The sequence below is a fragment of the Tetrao urogallus genome (genome assembly GCF_951394365.1).
Source record: "Tetrao urogallus genome assembly, chromosome: 1".
Lineage (NCBI taxonomy): Eukaryota > Metazoa > Chordata > Aves > Galliformes > Phasianidae > Tetrao > Tetrao urogallus.
The window spans coordinates 55,875,797-55,886,226 of NC_136813.1; positions in this window are offsets into that span (position 1 = coordinate 55,875,797).

Here is a 10,430-nt window from a genome sequence, read left to right on the forward strand (position 1 = left end):
AAACTCCCCCCATGGATGGAATGCCCAAGAAACATGAGATGGAGCCATAACTATTAAGTGAAAGCATAATGGTGAGTGGGACACAGTTCATCTCCACTGGGGAAGGAAAGACCTGCGCTTTAAGATCCCACTCCTGTGAATTATGGGTCATTTGCTCATTAGTGAAGTGACTAATCCAGTAGCAAAGAGGACGTCTAGTGAAAATAAATTGCATTATATTACTGACTGCTATGATGGATTCTTTATATGCTCTTTTTGTTATCGTTCAGAGAGCCTCTTTTACCCAACCCTTGGTGTTTCAGTCATGTTATAAGGAATTTTATCAGAGCAAACAGGAGTCTTTGTAAGGAAAGAAACAATAGAACAAGCAGGAAATAAATAATAAATAGATAACCAGGAAACAGCACTAACACAATGGATGTTCAGCCATTAGTTTAAACTGTCACATTTGCCCTGAAATGATCAGAACAACCACAGTGAAGCAGCTACAACAAAGTTTAGAATAAATCCTCGCTTGTGCGTTTTGAAAGCCACTTCAGGAGAGTTAGAGGAATAAATGGCAAAAACAGAGGCGAAACTTGACGATTAAAGTAGGCGAGCTGGAAAACACTTGCAATCATTTGAATTCCTTAAAATTTTTGAAGCATTTACCACTTAAAAGAAACATTGCTTCACATACACAGCATCTATAATGACCTAACAATAATAGCATAATCTAGATGGGTCATTTAATTATAACTGTGCTTCTTTTCCATCCATATCGTCTTCTTGAACGTGGTTTGTTGAGCGAAATCTGTTCTGCCTTTTCAGCTCATGTAAACAGCACAAGATAGTTGCAACAGATGGAAATGAGATTCCGCCTCTATCCAGTCACTGGTTACTGATTATTTAACCAGATTACACTGATTCTGAATATTTGACTGAACAATATTTATGGAGACACTGCTATGTAATCTGCTAAAACTAAGGCCAAATGTGATACAATTTTCTTACAACTTGACCCGTGTAGTTCGTACTTTCTGAAGCAGAGATGAATAGATTCAGCATGACTTTGTTACCAACTAAAGCAACAAACACATAAGCACTTTGCTTTATGCTTCTAGCATTCTGACTGTTGATTTTATACATCTTTTATTGGAGATGCTTAAAAGCAATTTTATCACTTTGTGAGTAAAACAGTCTCTTAACAGTTTGCTAAAAAGTTCTTCTTGCTTTGCTTTCCAGCTCTCAGAGTTAGTGCTAAGTTTAATTGGAACAGATCTGAGTCATCTCCAGAAAAAAAAAAATGCAACAAATACTTTTATTCTCCCATAGACATTGCTGTACAAAGCAGAGAGAGATTTGAGGTTTTAATTGTGGTCGTATATGGTCCTCTTCGGTAAGACTTGCTGCATTTGTAATTCTGTGATTAACAACTGGAACAGGCTCCATGTATTACAGCGTAAAATGTCTCCATTGACTGCTTTCTTACAAGTTACATTGCATCTCCGATCAGCGAAGGTGTGGGATTGCTTTCCTGACATTTATTGAATAACCATTATTTAAATTATTTTCCTTGTTTCAAGAAATTTGTCATACATTGTATTTTACAATAGAGACTCTTTTTGCCTGTTATTTACATAAAAATTGCAATGCTCTGTTCCCAGGAATAAGGCAACAAACACATACATATAAAAGTAAAATGCAACTCATCCAAAAAAAAAAAAAAATTGGATGGAAACTAGTGGTAAGTGCACATTTTTATTTTGCTATCAAGCTATATTTGTAAGAAATACTTCAGATAGGATGTCTTTCTGTAAAATTAACCCCAACCATCTGATTTTGCAGGAGACAAAAGACATAGCAGAAAAAGCCTTTTCCCATCCCAGTGGCAGTGGTGTAAAAGGCCTTGATCCAAAGCCCACTTGAAGTCATTTCAGTGACATCACTTAGACTTGGGTCAGGGCTTGAGCAAAGGATAGACTGAATTTTAAGCAGATGTCACACCAGAATCTAGCTCCATACGCAGACACTATAATAGTCACTCTTTCTCTATGTTAAGAGGATCGGAGAAGAGTTTTACCACCCTGCATATATATCCGTTAAACATGTTTTCTGAAGAAAATCTAGCTAGCTGACAATTTTGTCCTAGTAACTACTTTCTTTCATACTTCTTTTTCAGTTATCTTTTGATTTAGAAAAGAAAACACAGTTTTTTAGTTGGATAGTATTTGTGGTAGTTTGGAAATGGCAGAGAATTCCACCCTGGAAAATGAAAGAAAAATGAATAAAAGGCCATGTATCTCAACAGAATGAAAATACCTGAAGGTTTGCTTTTCCACAATTGAGATGTTACGCAATAACAGACAGCAATCTGCGTTTGTAGGGATTCTGCAAATATTTAGTCTGGGATTGCTGATTTAGATACCAGCACAGTGATTAGACAAAATAAAAGGTAATAAAAACGAGAGGAAACGTATCAAGAATTATGGTATACTGCGTAGTATTTTTTTTTCCCCATAAGAAATTCTACTGATAATCTTACAGTGCATGAATGATCATATAATAAATATGCTTTGATTATGCAACTCCACTACAAATCTACCTATGAAACAAGGTGGCAGTGCATTAGGTGCTAGCTTTCAGGGAAAGTGCTACGTGTGTTTTTATACCTACTATGTAGGTGAGGTGCATTTTCACACCTATTGTTATGGCATCAGTGAGAACAGCAAAGGTCTCTAGCACCGCAGCATGGCTCGCAGTGTTCTCGTGCTTAAAAGGAGTATGGTTTGTTATGTGTTTCTTGCCTAAAATAAATATCTTCTCGTCAAAAAAGGAATTTGAAAGTCCAGAACACATCATGGTTAAAAAGGGTTAGCAATTCTATTCCTTATCTGAACACAAGGTGAAGTGAAACACGGGAGAAAAGATGAAAGTGCATTTCAGCTGAAGGAATGTTCTTGTCCTCTCTTGGCTTCACCTCTCTCAAGTAATTTTAAATTTCATAACTGGCATTTCTGATCATTTTTCATGAGGGTGAAATGCTCAGCTATCCCTTCTGCATAATTTTAAACTGAAACTGGAAGTATAAGAAAAAACAAGACAGAACAAAACCTAAACTCTGTATGCTCCATTTGCTGAATATATGGTTTTCTTCCCCCCTGTGTATGCGTGTGCCAGATGGCACTACACTGCGTTGGTTGATAATAAACATGAAAAATACAGTCAGTGCACGAGCAGAGATAACTGTGGCTGAATATACCAGGGCTGGGACTCGTGGGGGGAAGGGGCAGAAGTTTCAGCTTTGAGAGAAAAGCAAAGTTCTGCAGTCACAGGAGGTGCTGCCGTTGTTCCCTATTATCTCATATTGGCAGGGGGACGTGGGGCCCCAGGGAAGGAAGATGAGGAGCTGCATTTGTCCACCCTGACTGTGGGGCCATGATTGCTATCCCAACATCCTTTCTGAGGGCAGAGTTGGGACCATTTCAGTTCTGGCAGAGCACAGTCCAGGTAATCTGTGGTGATAGGAACCAGTTGGGCCTGGGAACAATGGGCCTGAGCATAGGGTGGCTAACCCTGTCTGGGCCCTCCATCTCCAGGGCGTGAGGTCTGAAGCTCCTCCAGCTGGCACCATGGGACCTGAGGGCCATCATCCATCTTACAACCATGCAGGAGCTGCAGAGTCCTTGGAAGGGATGCCAGGCTCCATCTAACTCCATGGCAGCACCTCCAGAACAGCTCTGGAAACCACATCCTCCTCCTCCACAACTTTCTGGTAGTGCAATAGTGGAGATCCAGATGAAGATGCACACACAGCAACAGATTGTTTGGCCCATGGCCATATGCAACACTCTTGTGCCCTGTGTAGGCATTGACTGCACAACAATGCTTTTCCTCTGGCTTCTGAGGGCTCAAAGGACAGAGTGGACATGCCCAGGACTGCCTAGGTGCTAGATCTTTGTAGAAGGTAAAACTTTAAGGTAGTGAACTGATATGGGAAGTCTTGTTGGACTTCTACCAACTCATACCTGGAGGCGAAGAGTGCTTACAGAGCACATCATTGCTATTTAAGTATTTACATGAAGTGGGAGCAGCCTGAGTTCCTGCTGTTCCTCATTTGACCAGAAATAGGAAATTGCTTTTCTATCAACCTCAGACTTGTCCTTGGAAAACTAAAGATCTGTCTCGGGCTCTCTCTTTGGCAAAGGGAAAGAAACTTGCAGGTGGAAGGTCACATGGTACCTCTGCAGTAATTTATTTGTCTCATTCTGTTCAACCTCTCTTTGCTTTTGTTTGCAACTCTCAGTTTTCTTCTTACAGAAATACCGTATTTGCAAAGGGGCAAACTTAAACTTAGGAAACGAATCAAATTGTAGTGGGCAATTATTTGGTTTTAAGAAATCCCATCTTTGTACTTTATCTTAGCAAAGATCCTTTGTACTTTACATGACTTTATTACAGAATACATTACCCCATCAGAAGTGAAAGAACTCGTTTAAGGAATGAGAGGGAAACCCTGTATTAACCCTGGTGCTGCAAAGAGTGTAACTAAGAGTCTCTTAGCTTAGCTCTTTCAGTCCGATGAACCTTCTTCTCTATTGCTGGGTGAGGGCTACAGTTCGTCTGCACTCAAGTGTGACCACAGAAACGTGTGGTCACCCCATCTATGAGCATCCAAGTTCAGCTGTGGCAATGTCCATCTCCAGTGGCTGTAGTAAAGCCGTTGTTGGAGAAGAAGCCTTTGATTCCCTAATTCCTGCGAGACAGAAGATAGCGAGGATGGGAAAGGTAACCCCCAGCATTTTGAGAGACCTCTGTTCCCCGAGGGAAGGCTCCTGACAGGAGGGTGAAGGAGAGGGGAGTTTCCTCTGCTCACCACATGGTGATCGCAAATGTCACCTACAGACAAAAGGAAATGAAAAGAAACGAGAAGTGAAACACGGGCAGTGCTTTAGCCGCTTGAAAAATGCGCATTAATCACCCGACAGAACGCAGCGCTGCCGCGGCGGAGGCGAATTCCCCACGTCGGGGCTCACTGCGGAGCCGGGGCCGGAGCGGGGCAGGGGGGGCAATAGCAGAAGGGTGCTTCGGAACCTGGAGTCCAAAAAAAAAAAACAAAACCAAACCCCGAACGGACACGTAAGATCCCCCTTAGCTGTGCGTTAATAACTCGCAAAGGAGCTGCCTGACTCCTTTAAAATCCCCGCGTCTGAAGTTCGGGATGCGACTGGGGAATAAACGCTTCACTGCCCGCTCACACCGATGTTCCCTCGGGGTTAGCTGATCAGACTGCCTGAAAGAGATCCGTCATGAAATAAGTTAAACGCAATTTAAATCATCACCCGATCCGATTCTAAACCCACCAAGAGAGGCGATGCAGCCAGGAGGTGGCAAAAGGCGTTTTGCATCGGCTCTGCCGCAGTGAGCGGAAGCCCCGGAGAAGGACACCAGAAAACCGGGGATCGTGTCGGACAATGTGGATCCCCGTCCCCACTTGTGTAGGTTTTTCTTTTTTTTTTCTTTCCTTTATTTTTAAATTTTTATTATTATTTGTTGGTGACTCCGAAAGATGTGACGGAGAAGTGAGATCTCCGCGGAGGGCTGCTCACGCATTCAGCCTGTAGAGTTTTCAAAATGTGATGTTTTGCAATGATGACATTAGAGTAGCAACCAAGGGTCCGAGACAGCAACGCCCGCTGCAGCTGGGCTTCGCTTTGAAATTCCCAAGACAATGGGGGCCACTGTTCTCCATCGCTTCGCCTTTCCATTCCATTTGCATAGTCTGTTCTGCCTGATTGACCAGCTTGGGCTGTCCAAGGGACCAGCATTGTTCGCAGATCACTTCAAGATGGCACAGATGACAAGATTCAGGTGAGAGATGAAGTGGGATGGTTCGCAAATGCCATAAGAAAAAGCTGCCCTGGGAACTCTCAGCTCAAGAGAAAAAAACCTGCAACTGAAGCAGTTGTAGGAAATTTTTTTTAAGAGACACTGATCGCATTTGGATACACTGTGCCTTCACACACAAACTGGTAACGGGAGGTTGTGTGTTTCGTAGCGGTGTTTTGCCTGGTGTGTATTTGGGAGATTTGACTTCTTTTTCCCATCCCCCACGACTCAGATGGGAGCTGTGCCATCGGGAACCTCTGCGAATCAAAAAAGTTCGCTCGCTAAAATCACAACACGACTCTAAATAAAGCACATCGCAGCGGCGGGTTTGAAAATCCCGCGGTGCCCGCTCTGTGCCCGAAAGTTTTTAGGGAACATTGGTAATGCTTTCGGGAGGGGGGATCCCCCCTCCCCCCAACCCCCCTACACCCGCTAAACGGCAGAACGCGGAGGCAGCGCTTAGCTGCCCGGTGGGGCCGGGGGGTCAGGGTGGGAGGAGAGGGGGGGCCGGGGACAGTAGCACGCCCCGTTCTTCCCGAAGAAGTTGAAAACACCGTCGCCCGAAATTCCCCACCGAAATGTCACGGTTTGGGCTTCGGTTTTATTTTTCCTCGAGGGTAAACACACACACTGCAGCGCCCCGAAAATGAATTTCACTTGACACCGATGTTTTGACTTCATTTCAAAAAGACAAAATCTTTGTCGTACACGCATGTTTTCCCTGGAGGGGCTCCGGCACAATTTGCCATAATTTTCCGACACCTCACGGAACTGCTGGGATCTGAGCGGCGGAGCTTATTCCCACGGCAGTTCCGCTCTCTCGCACTCTGCTTTCCCCTCCTGGGGCTCGGATCGCTCTCCGCTATAAATATTGCCAATAATTGTGCTTGACGCGAGGATCCGCAGGAGGAAGCCCCACTCTCCTCCCCGTGCGGCAGACCCAGAGCCGTACGACTTCTATGTGATGTCCCCGGGCGTTCCTTCCCTGCCGCTCGCTTTCCGCCGCAGCGCCCAACGCACTTGGTTACACGTTTACACGAATTGCCCACGGGGTCCTTGGGGTGGGGGGTGGGCGAGGGGAAAAGCACCGACCCCCACGTTCAGGGCGGCACGGGACCGTGCGTGAAACGGGCATCTCCAAAATTACCCCAAAGCGTGGACCCTTCTCCTCTTCACCCCCCTTGTAAAAAACCCTTTGTAGGGTTGTTTTTTTTTTTTTCAGTGGGTTGTTTTGTTGATTTTTTTTTTTGCCTTCGTGCCCCCTCTCCCCCCCGCCCCAGGAGAAGAGGGTTAAAAGCCGCAGAGGAAGCTGAAGTGGCTCTGGAGTTTGTTTAATTTCCCTCCAGTGTTTACTGATAATTCGAGAGACGCTTATCTCGGGGAATATAACGATTAATACAACCGCAGGTTTCCAGATAAGTGATTGTGATGGAGATTGTTGGCGAGAAAATAGACAATTATCCGCTGTTAGCTTTACATAAAGATCGCATTAACTTGAATTAGTTATCAGACAAAAGAACATCGGCAAGCTGCACCTTTCTGCCAAGCGGAGCTCGCGGGCGGTGCGCCCCGCTCAGCTCCGCAAAGCTCCGCACATCTCCGCGCAGCTCCGCGCAGCTCCGCCGCGCCGGAATCGCTTTAATGCCGCGGGCTGCGGGGAAGCGCTCGTCCCCATAGGGTGCAATGAGAGCGGCCGTGGGGCAGCCGCTGGGGCAGGAGGGTAAGCGCCCGGGGAAGAAACGGCGTGGCTGATCGCCAAGGAAACCTCGCTGAAAGAGAACGAGAGAGCATGTGGCTATTAAAACCCCGGCTCAATAATAACATTAAAAAAAAAAAAATAGAGAAGAAAAACGCGCCGTAAAACCATAATGATAACCGGGAGGCAGCTCGCCATTTGCATATGAAACCAACGGGCAGCAGCCCGCAGCCCTGCTCCGCATTGTGCGCTCGGCCGTCCGCGCTCCCCCCGCCCGAAAACCCTTTGATTATATCTCCGCTCCCCGGGAAGGGCCGGTTACCCGGTAATTGATAGCGGGGAAGGGCCGGCGGTAATTTCGCGGCCGAGAAAAGTGCCACTTCTCCAATCGGCCCGGGGACAGGAACGAGGGTGCGGGAGAGGAGAGACCTCCCCTCCCCCAGGAACCCCGAATTAAAGGAAATCAGCGCAGAGCTCCCCCAGCTCCTTGCCATCCCTGGGTCTCTGCTCATCAGAAGGAACTCTGTGGGAGATTTGTCCGTGGGAACAGGGAGGCACGGCCATGGGGGGGCGGGAGTGGTGTCCCTCCTGAATTAAGAGCGCTCAGCAAAATGGGGTACATGTAGGGATGCATGGGGTGAGAGGAAGGCTGCCACTTCTGCGTTTTCTCTACTGAGTTTCCAGGCAGATCCTTAAGCACAGTGTTTGGTGGGGAAGGGAACTGGGACGAGGAGGGGGAGGAGGGGGCATCACTTCGTACTGGGGCAGCAAGAAAAGGACGGTGGGGTCCTGCGAGATCCGGGCTGCAGCCCCGAGGGGAGAGCCGCGCGGTGGGTGGGGAGGGGGGGCCCGGGCCGAGAGCCCCGGAGTCTCCCCAGACCCGGGCAGGCCCGCGGCCGCTGCTGGGTTCCCGCTGAATGGAGCGGATAATGATCCGCGGTTCCCAAGGCCGCTTGCTGCTGCCTGGTGAGCCCTGGATTTGTGTGGTCCGAGCCTTTCCCAGCTTGTCCCATTCTGTCACCGGGATCAGGGGCTCCCTCGGCTCGTTTGCACCTGCGTCGCTTTTGGCTCCTTCAGGAATGCGCTGAAGCTTGTAATCAGCTTTGTGAAGCCATTGAGTGCACGGCTGAGTGAAACTTCCAAAGCTCGCGGAAAACTGGCCCGCTGAATAGGAGTCAGCATGGGGCTTCTCTCCAAGCCCCCGGCCTGCCAAATTCCAGCAGAGCCCCTCACAATCGGTCCACACAGGCTTTACTGCTCTCCCCACACTGAGAGGAGGGAGAAAAGAAAAGCCAAAATACCAGGCAGCGGGGTGAGCGGTTTGTTCCCAGCTTAATGGCAGCGCCTCTCCTCACTGCAAGCAACCATCTCACCCTGAGATGTGTGTGTGCATATATATATATATACATATATATATATACTTGTTTATGAATATGCATGTGCACCTATGTTACCGCAAGAGAAGGAAGATGGAAATAAGGGAACGATATTAATTGTCACTGTATGTGATGGTGAGCACCAAAAGCCTTTGAGGCAGCAAGTGGGCAGTAGCCATCCCAGCATCCCCCAGGGTTACACTCAGCAACTCAGCATCACCTACAGTGGTGCGGTGTAAAGCACTGAACAAAGAGGACCCCCTGCTGCAGCACGATTTCTCCCACACAGAGTTGGTTGCACACCAAACAGCTCCCAAACTCTGTGGGAGAGAAAGGCTAATGGCCTACACCACTGCAAACCTGAGCAACGGGCAGGTCAAACATATGCACACATACATCACCAAGAACCGCATCTGCACCAGTAAAGCTTTTTGTGATGAGGCAGAGGCCCAGGCCTGAGGTCCCCACAGGGCACCCATAGGTTGTTTCCAGTCTGGGGAATCCCCTTAATGCAGCACCCTCCGTGCCTGCAGCATCATTGCTCACTGCTGCACTCAGCTCTCCCAGCATCTGATTGTACAGGCAGGCGTGACGCTGAGCAGTGTGCCACTGCTTGTTTTAAAAACTTTCATCCGGGTTCTGAAGGTCCATGCATGGCTGGGGGCTGGCCTCCATCACAAAAAATAATTGCTTCAGGTATAGAAATGCCTGCAGCATCTGCAGCATCTTTTCCACTGTAGTAGAAGCTGTAAGAAATCCTTAAATCAGTCCAAATTGTAAGGACAAGTGTACTACAATATGCACGTGTTGTGTATAAATCCACCAAGCAAGGATTTATCTTCAGATCTCATGACTTTTTATTCTTTTTATGTCTTTCTTCTTCTACTTACACATAAGACAACGAAAACAACATTACCACAATGTGACTGTTTTTTGAAAGTCCTTGTTGTAAGAGAAGGAATAAAAAATGGAGGATTCCAGTGCTTCCAGAGATGATCTCTCCTGAAGGGCTTTGCCATGCCTCTTAATTATGTCATGCAAATCTTGTTTTCTTGACACCCACATCGAAATAACCACAGTAGAATGGTCAACGCTAACTCACAACAATTTCTCAGCAGTTCAGCAGGATTTTGTTTCAAGTCTGCTGTGTTCTCCTTGGTAGCATTTTCAGGAATGCCCAAGGAGTCAATGGTGGAAGGAAGGAGGTCTTTTGGCCCCTGGGCTCTAACAAGTTGCAAGGGCCTTAGTGGTAGTAGTTGGTTGCACAGCAGACATCGGCATAAAATACTGTAGCAGCAGCAGAGAGGTGCACTCTGATACTCTCTAAAGTCCCTTTAAAGATAAACTCTTTCACCAGCTGCAAAGGGTCAGCAAATAGAAGCAAAGATGAACATGTCTTGTGTTGAGGTCTTGCCACTGGAAACCGTGGAGGCACACAAACTCTAGAACGTGCCCACACATGGCTTAAAGCCACCTCTTTTTCTGCCTTT